Source organism: Crinia signifera, chromosome 4 (assembly GCF_055691185.1).
Source record: "Crinia signifera chromosome 4, ASM5569118v1, whole genome shotgun sequence".
NCBI lineage: Eukaryota > Metazoa > Chordata > Amphibia > Anura > Myobatrachidae > Crinia > Crinia signifera.
In genome coordinates, this window is record NC_139220.1 from 47073819 (window position 1) to 47098287 (window position 24469).

The 24469-nt window shown below is 41.4% G+C and overlaps 1 protein-coding gene across 1 annotated transcript in view; it reads right to left on the reverse strand.

The window, feature by feature from the left end:
* The window catches only part of SGCD (sarcoglycan delta), a 528736-nt gene that overhangs the window by 349733 nt on the left and 154534 nt on the right, over positions 1–24469 (reverse strand). Inside the window, exon 2 of the mRNA XM_083181716.1 lies at positions 21627–21699. The gene's annotated coding sequence lies outside the window, so the exon portion shown is untranslated. The remainder of the gene's footprint in view (positions 1–21626; positions 21700–24469) is intronic.

The following is a 24469-nucleotide window of genomic DNA, read 5'->3' on the forward strand; positions in this document are numbered from 1 at the left end:
GGCGAGGGTCGCGTTTTTTCGCCGATCCCTGCCGTTTAACCCCCTTGCCGGCCACATTAAATACTGGCCATAGAGTGTGTATGTAGCTTTAGGATCTTTATTTATAAAATACGGATATACTGATTCTATTCTAGCCGACTCAAGTTCTATCAGATTCAGAATAATTTGTACCGCTACCCTTATCCTGTTTCAGTTGTTAACTTGTTTGGATTTAATGCACTTTTGCTCAAGAACCCTGATGCTGACATATTACATTAGGATTTTTCTAATATCATACTAGATGCCAAAAGGCCTTTTAATTGCCAGTGTAGGCTAAAACTTCAGTATGAATTAGGAATGAAAATCTATTGGTCCTCCATCAATGGTCTTCATTTATGCCGCCATCTTTACTTTCCATCGATGGCAGGAAACCAGTGATGGAAAACAATTAATTGCAAGAACCAATACTAGGTAGCATCATTGGTGACATGTAACAGTAGTGAGCCAATCAGAATAAGAGAATGGGGATGATGATGATGATGGATGCTGGAAGGGTGAGGACAGACAGAGGAAGAAAAATAAAAGCCACATTCTTATTGTAATTCAGCCATTGGTAGCGAAGACCAACAAATCCATCAAAAATCCCCCATTGATGACAAAGAGTACCAACCATCGATAGCAAACCGACGATGTTTGCTAAACATCAATGTCTGGTATCCATTCCCAGTGTGAATTTTCATGTTTTGAAAGTGGAGTGAATATTAATGAGAGTGTAATTTATTAACCTAGTAGGAACCAATGACTGGGAGCAAACACGTGTGAATTTCCGGAACAATTTAGTTGGCAGCGCCAAAGCTCATGAGCATGTTACTTATCAGTGTCTGTGTTATGTCGTCCGTGATCAATAGATCACTAAGTGGACAGCACTGGAAGTAATCACGGTACTGATCTTAAATGCAGGATTGTGCAGAAATCAATTTACATCCGAAGTCTATGAGTAGAGCAATGTACTATTAGGAACCCTACATCTTGCCCAAGGGAAGCCTAAATAACTACATTGTTGTTATAGAAAGTGGCTACAAAGAGCAATCTTTCCTTTATGCGAGAACTCATCTGTAAAACAAAATTAGCCCTTATTGGAAATTGCACCCTTGCGTCTAAAGTCCAGACAATCAGGAGTATGGAAATTCAAAGGGTTTTGTTTTTTTTAAGGGAAAGTGATGGAGTAAATCGGACACTTTCCCTTTAAGCGTGCAAGGCTGTTCATTGCACTGGAAAGAACGGAAAAATGTTTAGTTTTATATCCATTGTAGTTGGGGTTTTAATTGGAACCATCAAGCTGACATAAGTATCAATATCAGTATTTTCCTTGTCCATAAATAATGAGACGAGAAGGTGAGAGGCGCGCAGGGTAACATGAAACCTCTTTAAAGAGCAATCAGTCTGCAGATCCATGCTCCAAGGAGCCCTCAGACCGGCATCAGGAACAGATTCCAGCTTAATCAGCTAAGAAAAAGAGCAAATTAACTTGTCCTACAAAGAGGAGGGTGTCTGAGTAAAGAAAACAGCCAACGGAAGCAATACAACACCTAGAAATGGCCTGACACATCCAGTCCTGCACATCACTGCCACCTACCTAACCACTTACATTCAACCCAATCCTGCATAATAAACATTGTGCTCCAATTGTCTATTGTATTTACCTTTCCCCCTTTTCTTTTGTTTATTATACTGTACTTTATTTTGGTTTAGTGGAAATGCACAATCATCCCTGTCCTAGTGCAGCTCTCTTAATGCATCTGGGAGACTGCCCTGAGGTGTGGTGGCTGTCCTGAGGTGTGGTGGCTATCCTGAAGGGTTGTGGTACAGGGGTCCGACAGTCGGGATCCAGACAGTCATTAGCCCGACCAGTGCCAAATTAAGGTCTAAATGGGCCTGGAGCTGAAAATTATTAAGGGCCTATTATGTGCAATAATAGGGGTTGTGGCCAGCACCTAATAATGTGGGGGGGCGTGACCAGTGTTCTGGTTGGGTGGTCTGTTCATGGGTGTGTCTCTATTTGTGTAAATACTTTCAACTAAATTGGCATATGCAAGGGCCTGGCATTCAAAAGAGGGAAAATAGAATATACTTACCTTCCAGCGGCGGCTGCAGATTTTGGGCTTCAGTGCTGACCATGTATCGCCAGTACTGAGAGCATCGGATTACACTCCCTCCAGCCAAAGAGTGCAATGGTATATAATATTATATATACAGTATATATATATATATATATATATATATATATATATATATATACACATAAAAAATTTACACCATAATGCCCATCACCTATAAATCCACACACCATTACATTCCTGGGCTGGCCCCTTTTACACCAGTCTAGTCCCTGCATTTTCTGGTGTGAAGGGGAGAGAAACCCCCCACCCCACCCCTCTTTAACCAGCTATATTGTTTAACCGGCTATATCTTCTAAACCAACTGACCCATTCACATAAGACAGTATCATATTGCAGAACTTTTAAGTGGGCTTTGAATTGTACACTACTGCAGTGTAGAAGGTTGCTTCCGCAAAATGTGGAGAAGATGATGTTCATCAAAATGAATTGGATGAGGATGACATCTTGCCTCTATAGAGCCAGTTAGTACAGGGAGAGGTGACTTGCTTCTTTTTTTGTGGGGCCTAAACAAACCAATCATTTCAGCCACAGTCACGTGGCAGACCCTGTCGCTGAAATGAATGGTTTGTTAAAGTGTGCATGTCCTATTTATGCAACATAAGGGTGGGTGGGAGATCCCAAGGACAATTCCATCTTGCACCTCTTTTTTTTGCCATTATGTGCTTTTTGGGGCCTAGTTTTTCATACAGCCATCCTGTCTGCTGCTGCAGTGCCACTCCTAGGGAGATGAGCCACATCTTTGTGCCGCCCACTTGTGTAGCTTAGCATAGTTATCCAGCTACCTCAGTGCAACCATTTGCCCTAAAAACAAAATTGTGAGGTGTGAGGTGTTCAGAATTAACAGGAAATGAGTGGAAATGAAAGATATTGAGGTAAATAATAGCATAGGAGCAAAATAAATAAATAAATAAATAAATTCTGCAATTTTGGCAGTTTCAGAACGCAAAACACGAAATACAAAACACGAAACATGAAAATGGTGGTGTTTTGCAACAGATCCAGATCCAAAACACTGCCCGAGATCCAGACCCAAAATGTGTTTCACGGAACACGAAAAGTGCCCGGTGCACATCCCTAATTTCTGGTTTTACAGTATAATGATGTAATTCATACTATAGGAACAAAAACAGGTCTAAGTTACAAGGATTTAGCTGTTTTTATTAATATATAAAAGAGAGCCAGGTCCAAAACCAAAATCAAAACACGAACATGATTTACAGTAGATCCAAAACCAACATTTGGTGCACATCTTTGTTAGCTCATTTCATTCTGGGGACCCTTGTCAAGGACATAAGTGCTTTTCTATGCTACGGTAGAGCATTCACATGGTTCTGAAAGAGATAATGGGGTAAATCTACTAAGATTATATACAACAGTAAATATACCCCAATAACTTCATTGGGGAGCCCCACCTTCCTATACAAGGTCCAAATCCAGGTGATCCTGGGTGCAATTACTTGAAACTTATTAGCCCATTAAAAAAAACATTAAGGAACCCTAAAGGGAAGTTATGTAATTAGGACAGAAAATTCTGAGCCCTAACTGGAGTTATCAGCATTATTTATTTTTATTTTAATACCATTATTTTTTTCAACCGTGACATTAACCCTTTATTCTATTGGTGCACAGTCAGTCACACGGATTCTGTTAGCCACCAGTGCAGCCCAGAGCTCCTAACACTATGGCAGTGTTAACCCCCTACTAGTGCTGCAGTAGCCCAGAACTCCGACACTGCAGCCCAGAACGTCCAGCCCAGTGTCCCTCGCCGGGGTTGGGGGTAGTTGGGAGTCCCCTCTGTCACCCCCTTGTCACTATCTCCCCAGCCCCACAGGCTGTGCATCTATTCTGTAGCCTGAGGGGCTAACACTGAAGTAAGAATTGGACATAGCCTTTTATACACAAAATATATCAGTAAATTTCCAACATGTACAATAACATTCATGTCAATAGGAAATTAAACTTTCCTCCATTATAAAAACAAATTTTCCTTAAAATTGTTACATATCCCCCTTCATCCACCCGCCAATTACACTCCAAACCACTGAATAGTAAATCCATAGGTTTGGAGGTAAAATCGCAGGCAAAGGTGATTATTTGTACATTTCCCTGTTCCCCTTTGAGGCCTGTGAATCAGGACATTTGGGATGTGCGCTGTTCTGCCCCCACTTATCCCTAAACACAATTTGAGACTGTTTTGCATGAAATTTTTTCTGCATGGCGGCCATCTTGTCCCATGATATCATTATGACATCACAAGTGCTCTGTGACACAGGGACTTCATCACCTGAGACTCTGGAGTTGTCAGGACAAGACGTGCATATTTTGCTCTCTTGCTTATTTGCTTAAATTTCAGCAGTTACCCGTGATATTATGGGTTGTCTTTGCAGCAAAATGTGCATCCCTGCATCCAGGAGGGAGGTAAGTGCGCTGTTATATTTATGGGTTGTACATTACATATGATCACAGGCTGCAATTGGGGGAGCTCATGAGATATTGGGTGTTTCTGGGCAAGATATGGGGGTGATTTGTCCAGTTCTGTAGCCTAGATGGGGGATAGGTATATTGTATGGTTATTCTCGATGTTCACAAATTTCCACACTTTTAATTAAGTTTTTTTACATGTATTGAACATCCATGTAACAAAAAGGGGAACGCTGCTCTTCTCCTCTAGGGGGGCAATTCAAGTGTTTTGCATGCCGACGACCACTAGATGACACATTATTGTTATGTAGCATTAGGGGTACATGGGTGGGTGATGCTGCCTGTATGTAGCATTGGGGGTACATGGGTGGGTGACGCTCCCTGTATGTAGCATTAGGGGGTACATGGGTGGGTGACGCTCCCTGTATGTAGCATTAGGTGGTACATGGGTGGGTGACGCTCCCTGTATGTAGCATTAGGGGGTACATGGGTGGGTGACGCTCCCTGTATGTAGCATTAGGTGTACATTGGTGGGTGACATCATGTACCTCTCCTGTACCCTCCCCTGCACAATTCCTAGGCAGCAGTGTCACATAATGTGGACATGTTATGTAGTAACACTCACGTTTTACCATTAGCCTCACAGGCTCTCACATTATCAGCACTGAAGCGTCATCTCACCACCTTGCTGGGCTATGTAGTTCGGCAGCACTTCTGCTGCTGTCGTACATGTAGACCTCCTCTCCCAATTTTGGCTGTGTACAGTGTGGCTCCTTCTCCTACCAGTAGCTGCCTCCTGCCCACTCTCCTCCCACCTGACTAACTGCCACTAACTGCCCATGCGCCCTGGTGACCAGGGTTGTCAGATCATCTCTGTAATATGTGCACATATGAAATACACAGGTCCCAGGGGTCAGAGTTAATATAAACTCTCAATATGTCCAATGAGCAGTCAAATTTAGCAGGGGGGGGGGGGGGGGGGGTTCTCCCAATATGACCCATTCCAGGAGGGACACAATGCTCTGTTCCTGGGCTCCCCTCTGATATTATGATTGCTGTCACCTGGGTTGAACTAGATACTTGTGAAGAAAGGTGATAGCAATCATAAAATAAGAGTAGGGATCTACAACCACCATCGATGATTCATAGTGATTGATGGTTTATGACTGATGTAGCATAATTTTTTTTTACTATCGATGGAGAATCAGATGGTTTGCATTCATCGATGGTGCAACATAAAACCTGTGATGCCCTGCCCGTGGTACTGATTGGACCACGAGCCAGTCAATCAGATAAAAGGGATGACCATTGGTTGTTGAAACCACAAATACATACTGCAGATTTCTACCATTGATGACCACATGCAATATCGCCATCGATGGCAACCACACCGATGGTCATATATAATTAAACTAGTCCAAGAACAGAGCATTTTGTCCATTCTGGAGTGGGTCTAGTTGGAAGGTATTTAATATATATATATACTGTATATATATACAAACAAACACACACAGAGTATATATGTGTATATATATATATATGTGTATATATATATATATATATATTTATACTGTATGCACATATTCATCTAGTGGTTGTCCAATTAGCAGTGCTGCTCTGAATCTATGACTGTCACTCCCCTGCACAGTGGGAGGGGTTCTGATAAGTGCCTTGAGTCCTATTGGAGATAAAGACCACAGACCCGCTACTCATGAAATTATGCTGTGAAGGGCGGGGCTTTGATTGCCGAAGTGAGCACAGATGTTTAAAGGAAAATCTGGGGGGGAGTTTCTACTAGTTACTGAGTCCCCCCCCCCCCCCTTGTGTGCTAGTGCATACCACCTGCTGCACAGGGACCTGGTCATTTGGTCCCTCCAGCAAGTGTCACCTTAACAATGGTTACATATTACTGACAGTATATGAAATTTAGTGAATATACAGTAAGAAAGCTGAGCGGACCTTCTCTCAGTCACTATACATTGCTATAATCTTATTATAACTGCTGACGCCGGTACTAATAGTTATAACAATAAATTATAAGCCACAATGGTGAAGTTACAGTTGGTTCCACTGCCCTGATCTGTTCTATTGCTTCCTTGTACTGCGGAGAGTTCTGTAGTCACAGCTCATGATGTCTCTTCCTCTGCTCCTTACAGCCAAGCAAGTCTGCGAGGCTTAATAATGGAGAGGCCAAGCACCCCACCAGCGTGCAGCCTCCGACCTGCGTGCACCCCCCCACCAGCGTGCAGCCTCCGACCTGTGTGGAGCCTTCCACCAGCGTGCAGCCTCCGACCTGTGTGCAGCCCCCCACCAGTGTGCAGCCTGCCGTGCCCTGCGCCAATGTGTCTTGTGAACTCCCAGCTAAGCCTGACACAAGTATGGCGCGAGAGGCTTATGTAGCAGCAGCGGTGGCAGCAGCCATACATGAAGTGGTGGCATCCTACTTCCCTATCGATGGTAAGTTTCCCCCAGGTGTTATGTATGGGCTGCTTGTTTCTGATCACTTTTCTAATTCTAGTGTTGCTATGTTCGGGCGCACTACAGAGGAGATTGCGCCTCCGCACACAACTCAGCCTATTACATAGAGTCCATAGACAGTATGGGGTACAAATACTACAATGGAAAGAGGTGATGTTGCCAATCAGATTCTGTCTCTCATTTTTAGATGATACGAGCAGTGTGAGCAGCAGCAGTGGCTATTCGGGACTAATGTATATGCCCCCCACCAGTGCACGGCCCCCCTTGCCCGGCAAAGTGCCAGCCAAGCCAGACACCAGACTGGCGCAGGAGACGAATGTATCAGCAGCAGTATCAGCAGCCATCTCTGAGGGAGTGGCCTCCTACCTGCCCTTTGATGGTAAGTTTCCCCCAGGTGGTATGTATGGGCTGCTTGTTACTGATCACTTTTCTAATTCTAGTGTTGCTTTGTTCGGGCGCACGTACTGGTGGTGCCAACATTACTATTATGTTCCGTCATTGTGACGGGCTGATAATTAGTATACTGTATATGTAATAAGCTGGAAGATCTGTGACAGGCAGGTAACTAGTATATATGTAATAAGCTGGAAGTTCTGTGACAGGCAGGTAACTAGTATATAACTATATATGTAATATGCTGGGAGTTCTGTGACAGGCTGGTAACTAGTATATATTTAATAAGCTGGGAGTTCTGTGACAGGCAGGTAACTAGTATATATGCAATAAGCTGGGAGTTCTGTGACAGGCAGGTAACTAGTATATAACTATATATGTAATATGCTGGGAGTTCTGTGACAGGCTGGTAACTAGTATATATTTAATAAGCTGGGAGTTCTGTGACAGGCAGGTAACTAGTATATATGTAATAAGCTGGAAGTTCTGTGACAGGCAGGTAACTAGTATATAACTATATATGTAATATGCTGGGAGTTCTGTGACAGGCTGGTAACTAGTATATATTTAATAAGCTGGGAGTTCTGTGACAGGCAGGTAACTAGTATATATGTAATAAGCTGGGAGTTCTGTGACAGGCAGGTAACTAGTATATAACTATATATGTAATAGGCTGGGAGTTCTGTGACAGGCTGGTAACTAGTATGTATGTAATAAGCTGGGAGTTCTGTGACAGGCTGGTAATTAGTATATATGTAATAGGCTGGGAATTCTGTGACAGGCTGGTAACTAGTATATATGTAATAGGCTGGTAGTTCTGTGACAGGCAGGTAACTAGTATGTATGTAATAAGCTGAGAGTTCTGTGACAGGCTGGTAACTAGTATGTATGTAATAAGCTGGGAGTTCTGTGACAGGCTGGTAACTAGTATGTATGTAATAAGCTGGTAGTTCTGTGACAGGCAGGTAACTAGTATGTATGTAATAAGCTGGGAGTTCTGTGATAGGCTGGTAACTAGTATATATTTAATAAGCTGGGAGTTCTGTGACAGGCAGGTAGCTAGTATATATGTAATATGCTGGGAGTTCTGTGACAGGCAGGTAACTAGTATGTATGTAATAAGCTGGTAGTTCTGTGACCGGCAGGTAACTAGTATGTATGTAATAAGCTGGAAGTTCTGTGACAGGCTGGTAACTAGTATATATGTAATTTGCTGGAAGTTCTGCGACAGGCTGGTAACTAGTATATATTTAATAAGCTGGGAGTTCTGTGACAGGCAGGTAACTAGTATATATGTAATAAGCTGGGAGTTCTGTGACAGGCAGGTAACTAGTATATATTTAATAAGCTGGGAGTTCTGTGACAGGCAGGTAACTAGTATATATGTAATAAGCTGGAAGTTCTGTGACAGGCAGGTAACTAGTATATAACTATATATGTAATATGCTGGGAGTTCTGTGACAGGCTGGTAACTAGTATATATTTAATAAGCTGGGAGTTCTGTGACAGGCAGGTAACTAGTATATATGTAATAAGCTGGGAGTTCTGTGACAGGCAGGTAACTAGTATATAACTATATATGTAATAGGCTGGGAGTTCTGTGACAGGCTGGTAACTAGTATGTATGTAATAAGCTGGGAGTTCTGTGACAGGCTGGTAATTAGTATATATGTAATAGGCTGGGAATTCTGTGACAGGCTGGTAACTAGTATATATGTAATAGGCTGGTAGTTCTGTGACAGGCAGGTAACTAGTATGTATGTAATAAGCTGAGAGTTCTGTGACAGGCTGGTAACTAGTATGTATGTAATAAGCTGGGAGTTCTGTGACAGGCTGGTAACTAGTATGTATGTAATAAGCTGGTAGTTCTGTGACAGGCAGGTAACTAGTATGTATGTAATAAGCTGGGAGTTCTGTGATAGGCTGGTAACTAGTATATATTTAATAAGCTGGGAGTTCTGTGACAGGCAGGTAGCTAGTATATATGTAATATGCTGGGAGTTCTGTGACAGGCAGGTAACTAGTATGTATGTAATAAGCTGGTAGTTCTGTGACCGGCAGGTAACGAGTATGTATGTAATAAGCTGGAAGTTCTGTGACAGGCTGGTAACTAGTATATATGTAATTTGCTGGAAGTTCTGCGACAGGCTGGTAACTAGTATATATTTAATAAGCTGGGAGTTCTGTGACAGGCAGGTAACTAGTATATATGTAATAAGCTGGGAGTTCTGTGACAGGCAGGTAACTAGTATATATGTAATAGGCTGGGAGTTCTGTGACAGGCAGGTAACTAGTATGTATGTAATAAGCTGGGAGTTCTGTGACAGGCAGGTAACTAGTATATATTTAATAGGCTGGGAGTTCTGTGACAGGCTGGTAACTAGTATATATGTAATAGGCTGGGAGTTCTGTGACAGGCAGGTAACTAGTAGATATGTAATAAGCTGGGAGTTCTGTGACAGGCAGGTAACTAGTAAATAATAAGCTGGGAGTTCTGTGACAGGCCGGTAACTAGTATATATGTAATAGGCTGGGAGTTCTGTGACAGGCTGGTAACTAGTATGTATGTAATAAGCTGGGAGTTCTGTAAGGGGACAGGAGCTTGTTATCTCACCAGCCTGATTCTGCCTTATACATTATACGGCTTTATATCTACAGCGGAGATTGCGCCTCCGCACAAAACTCACAGCCTATTACATAGCGCCCATAGACAGTACGGGGTACATTTACTACAATGAAAAAAGGTGATGTTGTCCATAGCAACCAATCGGATTCTGTCTCTCATTTTCAGATGATACAACGTCTCTTGATAGTGCTGACACCAGCTCATTTGCGAGCAGTGACTCCTCTCCCTGGTAGGTTGCCGGCACAATACGCGCGTCCTCCCTGCTCTGGTCGCTGGGGTAGATTTCAGGTCTCTTGTCTTAAGGGCCCCATACATCAGCAATTAATTGTGACAATTTTCATATATGGAGATGATTGCCACAATTAATTTTAGATGTGTGGGCTCCCCCTTTTGGCAATCCCAATCAAAATCGCCAATCGATTGCTTAATCAGGTTTAATAATCTGGTATTATCGGCAGATCTTTTTTATATGTGTGGGCATTCCCAATTCGTCTTAATCTATTTACATTATGAACAGCAATCGATTGGGCAATTTCCAGATATGAAGATGCAATCTTTAGATGGAAAAATCTGCCGATCACTGAAATAAATCTGTAATGTGTGGGCAAAGTCAGATAGATTGTAAAATCCATTTATCTGGCCAAAAAATCCCTGTATCTGGAAATCCATAAATTGTGATTGTTAATGTATGGGGCCCATTACACACATGCTGTGATGTAGAACCGGTATCTCCATATCTGCTGAGCTGGGGCCGCTACACAAGTTCTCTAACACAGCGCTGATGGGCTGGTATCCTACGTGTATGACATACATGTATATATAATTATACTAATGAGTGTAACAATATAAGAAGAGAAATGCTACATCAGGAGAAATTAAGTCATGTAAATTATGGGGCCCACACACATGTAGCGATATTATCAATGATCTGAGCGATGCTAGATCGCTCAGCACTGACCGCTCAGCACAGATCGCACAGTATAGAGCACACAGCACAGATCTCTCAGTACACAACGATCTGTCACTGTCCACGTATAGAGAACACAGGCGATTACTAGATTTATACTGCATGCAATATCTACATCTCCCGGCTATAGCGATGCACGGGGCCACACATCACTATCGCTATAGGCCCTACACACAGCCATGTGTGCTCAATTTATATGGGATCCAATCAAAAAATAGGCCAAAACTGCTCCGTGTGTGGCCCCATTAGAGGAATTTATTTCATACTTGCCGACTTTCTGGCTGTCCTCTCCAGGAGAGGGCAGCCAGCTCAGTGAGGCTGAGAGGTGGGGCCATTGCTCGGAGAGAAAATGGTAGGTCCAGGGTGGAGCCATGGGAGGGCTGACGAGAGTGATTGCGTCATTTTAGCCACGCCACCCGCTGTGCAATTCCGGTATTTCAGGCATTTCACTGTGGGGGCGGGGCTAAAATTATGCGATTAGCATCATTTAACCCATGGACCCCACCCCTCTGAGGGGTGGTTCGCGGGACCCTCCTGGCCATTTCGGGAGGGTAGGCAACCCTGATTTATTTCCTCTCTGAAATCTCACATCACTGTACACTGGGCTTCCTGTATGGGGCCGTCATTTTCATGTCACACCCACAGCATCAGCGCTCTTATTGGTCCAAAGAGGAATCACACAGTAAGGGCCACTAACATGGTGCAGGTGCTGGATAGCAGCAGGCCAGGGAATAATGAGATGACTTGTACATGGCAAACATTTGTGTCTTTATAATAACAGTCACTGATCAAAGTTTGTTTTTATAGGAAGATCATCTACAAGAAGCGTGTGGATGTCAGCTTCCTATGGCAGGAGGAGGAGGAGGTGGAGGAGGACGGGATGCCCAGCGTGGTTATTTAACCTGGACATCGGACTCAGTCCTTAACATCATATTTCCCATAACCTGGGAACTTGTTTTAAAAAGTTTGTTTGACTTAAGTCAGTTTATAATATGTTGCTTGAAACTCGAATCATTACAGTTGGTGCAACTTTGTTAAAGCCTGTCCCGTTGACGGCTCTTCCCCCTTCCTAAGCCAGTCCCGTTGACGGCTCATCCCCCTACCCAAGCCTGTCCCGTTGACGGGTAATCCCCCTACCCCCAATCTCTGTCTTCACAACTCCCTCTCTCCATATCCAGCAAGTCTGAAACATCATTTTGCTGTCACTTTCTATGGAGTCATGTGGTCGCTGAGCGGCCTCTATATGAATCTGTTGTTGTCAACAATAAAAAGCCTGACAAGCCAATCAGTGTCTGATGTGTTATTTACTACTAATGTGAATGTTTCCCATTGTACTACTGTTTTTGTCTGACCCATATTCACGTGTTAACCCTTTAAATGCCAAGTTAATTTGTCAAAATAGGTGTAAAAATGGCCAAACAAACATTTCTATCCATCATAATGACCTGTAATGTTTGCCTTATATAGGAAACATAAGCTTTTTTCACGCAACATTTTTTATTTGAACCTATATAACAAATGTGAGTAATTCTGGCATTTTTAGCGGATATTTTGTGGTTTTGGAAACGGCTATGCAGAGCGGGGAATCCCTCCCCAGTTCTAAATAGAAATAGAGCTCATAATACATAAACAAGAAAAGGAAGTATAATGTAGATGCACTGAAAGTCAATAAATGGAACATAAAATTAGCCTTTATTAATTTTTGAATAAAATCGGTGAAGTATAAAAATATATTAGAAGGAAATAAAGAGCAAAAATGAGATTCTCACACACGGTCCAATCAGTGGATAACAGGACGATCATATGTAATATTATATAATAGTATACGCTATTTTAATAAATTATCTAACTCTCCCTGCACATGTTACATCAGCCCCACCTGCAGTCCAGCATGGTTTTGTCCATTAGAGAGTGATTGTGCCTTTGCGAGTGAACCAAAATAACCCCCTAAAGCAAGTGTACTCATAATGCCAAAGGTGTAAATTCTGTTATCATCATGTTGAATCCCTAAATAAACCTTTGTAAATGTCACGTAGAAAACATCTTGTATTTCCCTGCATATGTATGAGAGCTGGAATCTTGATCACAGAGGTAAATACAGAGAAGAGAGATCCGCACATAATAAACTGGATACTCGTCAGTCAAACACATCATACAAACTACAAAGGTATTTAAAAAGAAAAAAGACTGCGGCAGACGAGGTACTTAGCCCTCAAGAAAGACATTTCTTCTTATCAATTCAAATAATATTTGTGGCTGGTCGGAATCGGAATTAAGCCGCTTACTACAGTCGCTGCACTGCACAATTTGAATGACCTAGTTTGTTGACTGTCCTTAAGACATTTAAAGCTGCAAACTAGAGATTGTCTGGTGTCTTCTCCAACATACAATGCTCCAGCTGCTCCTGGCTTACTGATGCTGTAATCCTAGGATGGGATATTGGGCGGAGTTGCCGATGTACAATAGACCCAATGACTCTGCAACTCAAACGCCAAAGAGATATTTGCATGTTTATTATGGCAGACCGTATAATATTTTAGATAAATTAGTATATCATAACAATCCATCAGACTTTCAAATCAGCGTGTCTGATCGGGAGCTCGACAATCCATGGCTGTTCTCGGCAGAACGGGCCCACCTGTTTCTTAAGTCGGGTCCGTTCTGCCGAGATCCCTGTTCAATGCTGTCGGGAAAGACAGCATTGAATTGGGCCCCGCCGCTATTTCCTCCCTCGGGAATAGCGGCGGGGGATTGAATACCCCCCCAATGTCTTGCCCAAAGTCTATCATTACAGTCCAGGTTCTAAGGATATGCATGCCAGGAGTCCAGATGGTTAAAGCAAATTGACTTACATACTAATTAAGTCATCTGTGCTCCATCATGGATATTCTTAAAACCTGGACTGTAACGGCAGAGTTTGGGTAATTATGAAATTACTTTCATTCATTTGGCATCCAAAAGATTCTCCAGGCATCGCAACACTATTTGTTGCAATGCAATTAGAACAGGGCTACCAAACTATGCTTTTCAGGATTCCCTTAGTCATAGAAGGGACAGTTATCATGTATGTTCCCACAGAGTGAAAACCTTAAAACATGACTTGTTGATAGGACGTGAGGTCTGCAGTTAAGAAACAATCATATTTGGTATAAAATTGCAGTGATATATGTAATATTTCAGTGATTCCATATAGTGAGATTTTATTACGCTCCTCATAGCCCTTTCCAACATTCTTCCTAGTTACTTTTCCATCAACTAGCTAGCATCAAAGGGGTTAAGGCAACAGTCTCCTTCAGTTAAAATATATTACCCACACCATGCCCAACCAGCAAGGTGAGGAGGTCCTATCAGCTTAATTTATTCTGTCTCAACTATATAAAGACATTGGGAATTTGAATTTTCAGTATTATTATTGACTACCTTCATTAATCACTCGAAAGGACCTTGACACAGTTTCAAGCAGTGAAAGTCTATAAGTCACATGCAGTACTTTTTCTATAGTCTATTTTGGCTTTTACCCTATTAGTCTACTTCAGATAATCAGAAAAAGTAACATTTTTTAAATATGTATTTTATAAAATGTAAGGAGCTGCCAAATGCCAACAGTTTTCTTTTTTAAACACTGCATGTTCTAGAATTCTGCTCAAATACACAGAGAGAAGCGGTGAATAGGATATTGCCACCCAACATTGTTAAGGTGACAATATCCGTGGCGGCTAGAAAGACCCATTGAATGGTCACCACCATTCTATACCATGTCGCTGATCTCAAACAGGTGCTTAGCTGAAAATGGCCAGAATTTTGTATAAAACTGGGCACTAGAGGAGGGTGTGGGTGGCATATTGAGCTGATCAGGGCTTATTGTGAAATCATTATTTTGGGAGATATGTAAATAGACACTCCTCCACATAAAAGTCGGCATAGTTATGTTTGTAAAGGTATTAAGTTGTAAGGTATTGACTGCATTTATACTGCTTATGAAATGTTATGCTGCAGTGTTTTCCTGCAAGACACTAGCATAATTTGGTATACAGTTACAGCTGCAGATCATTTTAATCAGCAGAAGCTGCTTATGAATCCTATTTGCTCCCATTGTGAAAAAATACATTTTGAGAGATCAAACTATATTTTTAAAGTCTAAGGTTAGAAATAGCTAGAAATAGTTTTAAAAGGTTTTAAAAATGTGTTGTACATGTGATGTAATTGTGTACTTTTTATTGATTTACACTTACACATTGCTGAATGCAACATACCCAGAAAAAATGCTCTATTTACCGTATGTCTGACTTTATAGAGCTGTGTTGCGTTAGACTCTCGAGTTGTATGTTTAACATAAGGAAAACACAGGGCAGGTGGCACCCCGGCGCCCACCGTTTGCTGGGGGTGAAGCCGCTCACCTGCCGGGTGCCGCGTCGCTCCACAGCGGAGTTGGGCAGGCGGGTGGGCGTGAAGTGATTACACGGGGGAGGGGGGAAGCCGCTTAGCTGCTCACCTGCAAATGCCTAAAGCTGCCTAGTGGTGGGGCCGGCCCTGGGAAAACATATGAATCTGACTTTTTATCGGGTGCTCTGTTCTGTCTCTTTATGAACTCTGATTCTATTACATTGTCTGACCTTGCAAAATGTGTGACTTGACAACACAGACATTTCACAAAATATCAGCGCTTCAAAATATTTAATTGGGAAACCATATATATTATAGGAATAATGCTCCCCTAATGTATATTATTAGGAATAGTAGATGTGACTTAAAACGACGTGCAAGACATCTGTAGGAGTCTGTAAAGAGTAGCTCTCCGTGGCAATGACCTACATGGGCAATAGCGGTGCTAGATTCCGAAAGGGGGTATTAAATTAAGTCTTTACTTTAGTATTCAATTGTTTTTGAGCTTTGTCTATTTTTTTTTTTCGACAATTCACTTTTTTTTGTTGAATTGGCATCAGCAGAAAATGACTAAACAATGTGCTAAAATGACCCAAATTTCACCAAAAACACATGGATTGTTGAGTAACTGAGCGATCCATAGGAATTGGTCAAAACTAAATTCGACCTAAAAAAGTCAAAAACTGCCATTTTGATAGTCTAGTCAAAAAAACGGCACTTAATTGAATAATTTGAAGGGAAATGATCTGATTAGCGAGGATGGGCACCCTTCGGGACTGCTGTCACTGTGTTTGGATGCTAGTACATCATGGTGTTTATTAATATTCTAACGCTACAATTAGCAACGATAAACTATAATTATTAGGACTGCAATATGCCTGAATATAATAAATATGCCCCTTAAAATTAAGTCAAAATACCGACCACCATTGGCCAATGGTCAAAATACCAACAAGGTCAATCTGCCACCGTTTTAAAATGCTAACATAGTCAAAATGCCAACATCTAAAATGTCGACAGCACAAAAAGTAGAAATGAATTTTTGAACTTTTTTGGGTGTCAATGTGGACATGGTCACTGTATAAGTGTATCGCGTCTCCTCGCATGGCTCGCAGGCACGGTGCCTTGCTGTGCTCGATACATGATTATATTCCTCCTTATCCACTAGGATGGCAAAGTATGTTTCAAATAAAAAAAATCGTGAAAAGACTTTTTGACCTGCCAACATTTTAAATGTCGGTATTTTAAAACCTGTTGGCATTTGGATCATAATTTGGCATAATGAATGACATGGTCAATGGTGGTCTGTATTTTGACGGTAGCTAAAATTGACTGCATCCCCCAAATCCAGCGAAAGGATGCACATTTACACCTGGACAAACGTGTTATGATCCTACAGTAGCAAATGGAATATGTTATTTGCATGCAGGGAAAATTTGATTGATTTTTACACTGAAATTTACAGCTGAATTTGAATACAGCCCAATCCCAATGCTGCCCCAACATTTCTCCTGCAGAGCATTAGAGCAAAGGAACAAAATTGTACCTTCCTGATGGAATTACTCAGTTTAAGAATATAAGCCCCCTGATAAGAAATCTCAACTGATTTTCAGCAGCTTTCTCCCTGTACAGAGATCTGTCCCTCAGAGATAATTTGTTGAGAAGCAGTGATAGCATGTGATGGTCTGTTACTTCCCATGCCGCTGGAGGAGATGAAGGGAAGACTCACACAAAGTGAATCTCCCTCAAGGTTATTAAAATAGCCCTCACTGATGTCTAATTATCTCCCATTGATAGGCCCATAAAGAAAAAGTATGCTGTGAGAATTACCTTTGTTAGTGCCTGCATTGTATTCAAATTATTGACAGGAAACATCGGCTTTATGCCAAAGTCATCTTACGTATTCTTCCCGTAAGGCTCCTTTCCTGCCGACAGCCTATATACGGACACTGGTAGACAGGCTTCACTGTCTACTCCTGTTCCCCACCAATTTACACATTGCAATGTTCAGCACAGGGTACTATGTCATGGAAAGTAATAAAGTAGAAAGAGATTAAGAACCAGCCAATCAGCTTCCGTCATTATTCAACACACAGGGGAGGATGTATTATACTGGCACATAGCGTGCCAATACGGTGCTTCCTGTTTCACCTTTTTTTACCGAGACGAAGCAAGAAGCAGTATAAACATCATGATAGCCGACTGAAAACTGCCCCCTCTCATCGATCCTTGACAGCAACACAGGGCACTTTGCCCCGTTACCCCAATTGGCTCTCCCACAAGCACGATTTCACTACTATGGAAAGATCTCACATGCAGCACGGAGCTGCTACAGCTAGGGGGCCAGATTCTCCAAGATATAAAAGTGATAAAATGGAGAGTGATAAACAGCCAGCCAATCAGCTCCTACCTGCCATGTCACAGACTGTTTGAAAAATGTCAGACAGGAGCTGATTGGCTGGCTGTTTATCACTCTCCATTTTATCACTTTTGAAGCTTAGAGAATCTGGCCCAGGGTCAGAGCTGTCCCTGCAGTGGAAAATGAGAAAAGGCAACTGCAGCTGTCAGAATCGTTAGCTGCAGTTGTCAGGATGGTAAATGCAACGGACTGCAAACACTGCCCGGCGTATCGGCGCACCATATTGTAGTGGCAACAGGAGCAGTGTGCTACTAAGAAGGCAGGGTTGTTTATCTGTTAAGCCCAGGGAAGCCATGCAGGAAATATCTGTGGCACCTGTTTGATTAAGTCACAGGGCATTTCTCCCCTGCAGCTTGGTGCAGCTAAAGAAATGTGACTAATCAAACAGAGCAGCTGTGAGCAACTCCTTTAAGAAGGCAAGGTTAGAGTGTTGTTGGTCAGTCTGGGATAGAAAACAAGCCATCCTCATCGTCTAACCCCCTCGCCGGTCTCTGGCTGTATTCAATATTCCGGGGAAATCCTTGCCGTCAGTGGACGGTGTGGATTCCCCGGAACGGCGAAGTTCGCCACAAATGCAGCAAGACTACTAGATTTTGTGGCGAGCCCTGCCATCTTCATCTTCAATTGTCGTTTACACCTGGCAGAAAACAACCAGAGAGATGGAAACGGCGAGTGAAGTGGATGCTGTTGAATACTCTGACGGCGTAATTGAATATACCCCAGTATTTGCTTCCACTACACAGCTTCGTATATATTATGTATCTTTTCTCCAGTAGCATCAAACAGCCCATGAGACTCTGCCAGCATCAATCTTCTTCCTTTTCCTCAAAATGTGACTTAGTCGCAACACAATGCATCTAGGATGCATCAGGACACTTTGAGACTGAGTCTCCAAATCTGCATATGAAATGCAGCCGCTGTGGCTTTTTTCCATGCCAGGTTCCATTTTACTTCATATGCAGACTCAGTTGCACACAATATACACATGTTGCATAGCAGATTATTCAGCATAGTCTCCTGGTGCAACTTAGCAGCACTATGAATATTGCCTATTTAGAAAAAAAAACTGTGCCAAAAAGACTCACACTGCATGGCATGTTGAGGATAGATGTATGAGGACACATTTTTTATTTGTGGCACAACTGGGCTTGTTCCGTTTGATCTTGCATTATATGCCCCTTGTCCTGTCTCTATCATTTAGCACACAGAAGCATGCAGGTCTGGTAGGTAGGTCTCCTCTTATCCTTTCACTGCAGGGCAGTATTGCTGCTCACACACCTGCACTGGTGACATTTTTTAGTAAATTGTGGAAACAACAATCGATGTATGACAACAGAAAATCTTTTTTATCGGCACTTGCCCCCCTTCCCCGCATACCCCTTAGTAAAAGGACAACATCATACCCTCCAACATGACCCATTCCATTAGGTACAAAAAGCTCTCTTTCTGGACTTCCTTACCAGTGGCAGTTGCAGATGTAAGCATGCAGCACAGTCCAATATTCAAAAAGGGGAGCCACACCTACTGCCACCCCAAACATCACTGTCCTGGACTCACTGGCAGTGGACATGACTCCCCTCTTTGAATTTTGGACTGTGCTGTAGTCCACCCTCTGTAACTGCCACTGGCAGGGAAGTCCAAAAACAGAGCATTTTGTACCTAATGGAATGGGTCATGTTGGAGTTTATGCAACATACATACAGTATAGGGGTGGATTTTATTGCCGGCTACTTGTTCGCCCACGACACCCTTTATGGTAACAAGATCCCACTCCAACATTTGAATAGTTTATCAGATATTAATATTTTAACCAATCAGCAGCTTATCATTTTATTGAGATTAATATTCCGACAGACTAAATTTCACGTTCCTGGGATGTTTCAAGAACTATGAGGGGAAATCAAAGAGAATTTAGCTCAATCCTTATTCGATGGAAAAATTGGGCCCTGTCCTACTTGTGGGCTTCATTCCGCATACCCCGTCCCTCCCCCCCTCTCACTCTATCTATGATTTCCTCCTTAGCGGCAAGAGGTTGAGGAGGAAATTTGCTCAGGCACATTTTCAAGCTCAGCTGGTTGGATTTACACTGTTAAGACAGCAATGAAGGCAATTGCAGCATAGGGGGAACATTAATTCAATTTCAGAGTGGGATGGAATCAGTGGGTGAGAACTATCTAATATGGGCTTATCTTTTTCGTCTGATCGGCATTCACCTAGCTGTGACGGGGAGAGAAAACGTCAAGGGGAGATCCAGGCAGAAGAGTCCGGTTTAAAGAACTGAAGATATTTAGTGTACACAGTCAAATTAAATATGGATGCGGAGCATCAGTTATTGACCAAACCTAAACGTACATGTTTGTTTATATATGTATAGGACTGTTCATCAGGAAATGCTAGGATTTTTGTGTTATTTTCACTAAGTTATTAACTCCCTAATTTCCCTTCTTTCCAGAATTGTTCCTTAAAATGACATTAATAACAATTTTTTCTTTTAAGTTATTTAGTAATGTGTAAAACCTCAAAGTTTTACTCAACTCTGCAAAATAACACAGGGGGCGAGATATAATAGGGTGTGAATTTTAGTCATGTTTTCAATCACACTAAATTGCATTAGAAAAAAAAAATCGCAGTTTTAAAAAATAAACTTACAAATACGGGGGACAAATTGGAACCACGACTGGTTCAAGAGTACCAAAAATCGCACCCTATTACATTTGCGAGTTGTATACTTTATAATGGGAAAACATCTGGATGCAAATTGAAGAGTGACCAAAAATCGCCAGGTTAAAATGTGCTAATTTTGCTGCAAAAAGTGCGCATTTACCACAATTCACACCCTATTAAATGTGTGAATTTCTGAAAACGTGCCAATTCGGACATTTTTGATCAAAAATCGCACTTCCAAAAAAATCGAACCCTATTATATTTTGCCCAAGCAGAAACACGTTTTTAATACACATACAGTAAAACAGGGATATATTTTCTAAAAGGAACTGTTGCACATACTAGCCAATCAGATTCTTGCTAACATTTTTTAGAATGTACTAAATGACAGCTAATGAGACTGGATGCTAGTTAATATTTAATCTACCTCAAAATGGGATTCAAAACTATAATCCCTTGTTCTGGAAACGTTAGAATTATTTGAACAATAATAATAATAATAATAATAATAATAATAATAATAATAATAAAATGGTTTGTGGCGAGAATGAGGCACATGGGTAGAAAATACTACTCCAACATAGAGTAACACAATACATAACAGCTAAGTGTATCAGCTATCACAGGGACAACCCATTAGGTCTATAGCCCTATAGTTATCGATCGTCGTGATAAAAGCAGTGTGTCTGTAACTTTCTTTGCCGTAAGTCATTATGGCTCCTGTCCAAGCCTTTTTTTCCACTACCCAAAAACAGAAACTTCAGGCATAGCATGGCGAATCGACAGAATGTTGACATTTCCTCAGAGCTCAAACTAGTATATACTTTGTGCTCTGCAAAAAAACAGGAACAAGTTATTGATCTGCCCTTTGTGCTGTGAGGAAGTTACAACAGTGCATTGATCTGCCATGCTATGAAATTGTTACATTGCTTACAATGGTTGAAGGTTGTCTTAATTCTTAGACATGTATTTAACAACAAACACATTTAGCAAAATGTCATTTTTTTTTAAATGGGCCCAAAAAGAAGTCACTTATTCTGCCAATTCAAACAAAAAATATCACAGGAAGTTGTGCGTTACAGCAATAGCAACCCGGGTAAGTAAGATTTAACTTACCACTTTGTCGAACCGGTCTCCCCAATGTGCGTAATTGTAAGCGTGTGTCGGAAGATCTGGGCTTTCAGGACCACTAGTAAAAACAAAAAATATACATGTTGTTAAAAACTAGATGAAACTGAAATAAAAAAACCTTGAATTTAATTAATTTAAAAAGAAAAAAATATTTAATCAAAAACTAAAATATTTTTTTTAACTCAATAAATTTGGATTGAAAAAAAAAATGCAGTACTAGTCATAAATATTTTTTTTCATGTTTCTTTTGTATTGCCATTCTAAAAATAAAAACCGCCACAATCCATGTTATGCAAACAGATGGACATGAACACGCTGTTACTGGGGGTGGTAACCTTCTTTGTGTATTGTGCAAACGGACAATAAGCCATTTCACGGGAAAAGAGCACATTCTTTTCACCCTTTCATACTATAAATATGCCCATAAGAACATGTTTTTAAAATGTAACGTTTTTATATTATTCATCACCAAACGGAGAGTTCATAATACAATTATTGGTAATTCATTTTTTTTTAAGGTACATGGCATGCCTTCTGGTGTGAGTAAAGTACTTACTCAAGCTGTTATTGTAATTGGGTATGACTTCATTGAATAGGCCAAGGAGTAGCTCAAGGGCCTATTCATTAAGCTGAAACACTAGTTTACACTTTATTTAGGTAAATGACCCATTCTTCATTGTGTCTGCCATGTATTCTATAAACTCCAAACAGTGGCCCTTATTCTGATTCAGTCGGACCGCTGCATGTGCGGTCGGGACAGCGGATGTTTGGGGTGTTTGCGCATGTGCAGAGGCATTTCTGTGCATGTTCGAACGCCTCGCACGTCCGAACACGGTGTGAGTTCCTCGCAGAAAATAATCGGTCGGAACCATCCGAGCAGGGGGTGGAAAGGGGCGTGAAGGGATGTTTGGGCTCATTACCATATGCCTACGCCCCACGTTTCATGGGCGTTCCATCCGTGGATGGGGGAGGTTCCCACAGATGGAGGAGTAGTTCACATGAAACACCCACTCGCGGTCCGTTCGCTCGGCGTCTTACCGCATTCGGATGGTGTGAGTAATCCGTACGGTAGGCGGGGCTAAGAACACTCGGTTCCTGTCCGAAATACGCATCCGTTCGAATTAACTAGAATAAGGGCCAGTGTTCAGAGCTTGTTTGCATTAACTGAATCTACCCAGACATCCTGCTACTTCCTAATGCAAACACATTCACTCTCTGACAACTTACACAGCACGTCCATGTAAACTTTCACCGCTAGTAGCATCAAGTGTTACGAATTACGGGAAAGCTGCTTTTTCGTCCAACCCACTGTTATTATCTACAGGCACAACTTGTGGAGAAATGAATACTTAATTATTGGGATCAAAAACTGGTTTCACTATTTATTTTCAGAATTACAAACTGATTACTGTATAACACAAATCCTGGTTACCTCACTTGGATATTCAATATCAAGGCTCAGATTTACTAAGCGGCGTCATTTTCAAGCTGAAGATTCTTAGCGTGTTTGATCGCAAAATTGAAAACAGTAATATTATATACAAAACCAGATATATTTTGTAGTTAATATTATGGACATTTTAAATCCATTTTGCTAGCCACTGCTTAAGCCCGGTACAGACTGGTCAATATACTGTTCTGCATATCTGTAACGTATCAGCGAGGGTGTACACCCAATAACCCTGTGAATGACAAATTTCACAGACATATTTTGTCAGCCTTGTCGGAGAGCAGATGCCAAAATATCTTGCAAATTGGTCGGCATGTCTGGCTGGGTGTACAGGTTGTCCATTGACCACCAGAACACTGGCTGCTCTGGTGGCTGAATTCAAATGTCAGCTCCACTGTGATGTTTAAACCAACATATCAACCAGACAATTAGTATGTGTGTATAGCTTACCTAACTGGCCAGCCTTAGTAAATCTAGGTCCAAGAACCTAAATGATTTACTTAAATTTCCAGGTGTCATAAGCTGCACAAAGCAACCAATCAGATGTCATGCAGTCTTTAAAATTATAAAAGCTAAAACGTCTCCACTTTATTACTCTCAGAGGCTTAATGTTTACCCTTAGCAACCCAGACCCAACACTCCTCTCAAACTGCCGTGGTAAGAAAAGGGATGGGAACACTGCTGTAGGTCGCTGATGCAGGTAACCCCCAATATGACACGATATATATATATATATATATATATATATATATATATATATAAATAAACCACATGTTTAATTAAAATAATCACATACAGTAGTTCTTTGCATCTTAACATGATTTATTTTGAACAAAGCTAATTTATTAGCATTGTTCCTAAACCAGAGTTCAAAGGCAGAATTAATTAAATATTACATTTATAGAAATATTATGACATGACATCAGTGGTGTAAGATCGTTTAAGTTGACCGGAGGCAAGATAAATAATGGTGACCCCCCCCACACACACACACACCACCTTATATAAATATAGGTACGCATATGTGCATGTATGTTATGGATATTATGTTTAAAATAAAGAGTGTGATAGCTAGGGTCTTCCTTGGCTAATTCCCCCTGTTATGAGGGGGAGTCAGCCAAGGAAGCAATATCAATGGCTTTCAATTGACTGAATCAAACCTTCAGGGGAGAGGTGCCCCCTTGGGAGCAGGAGCCCGGCGGCAGATGACTCCATTGCCTCCCAGAGTTACGCCTCTGTAGGACATATAATAAGTACGGGAATAAATAAGGTTACCAGGAAAGATACTAATAGGTGTACTGGAAGTTTGGAGGATTAAATCTGAATAATCTCAATAAAAATGGAGCAGATTTTTATTTCAAATTAAAACAGCAATTTA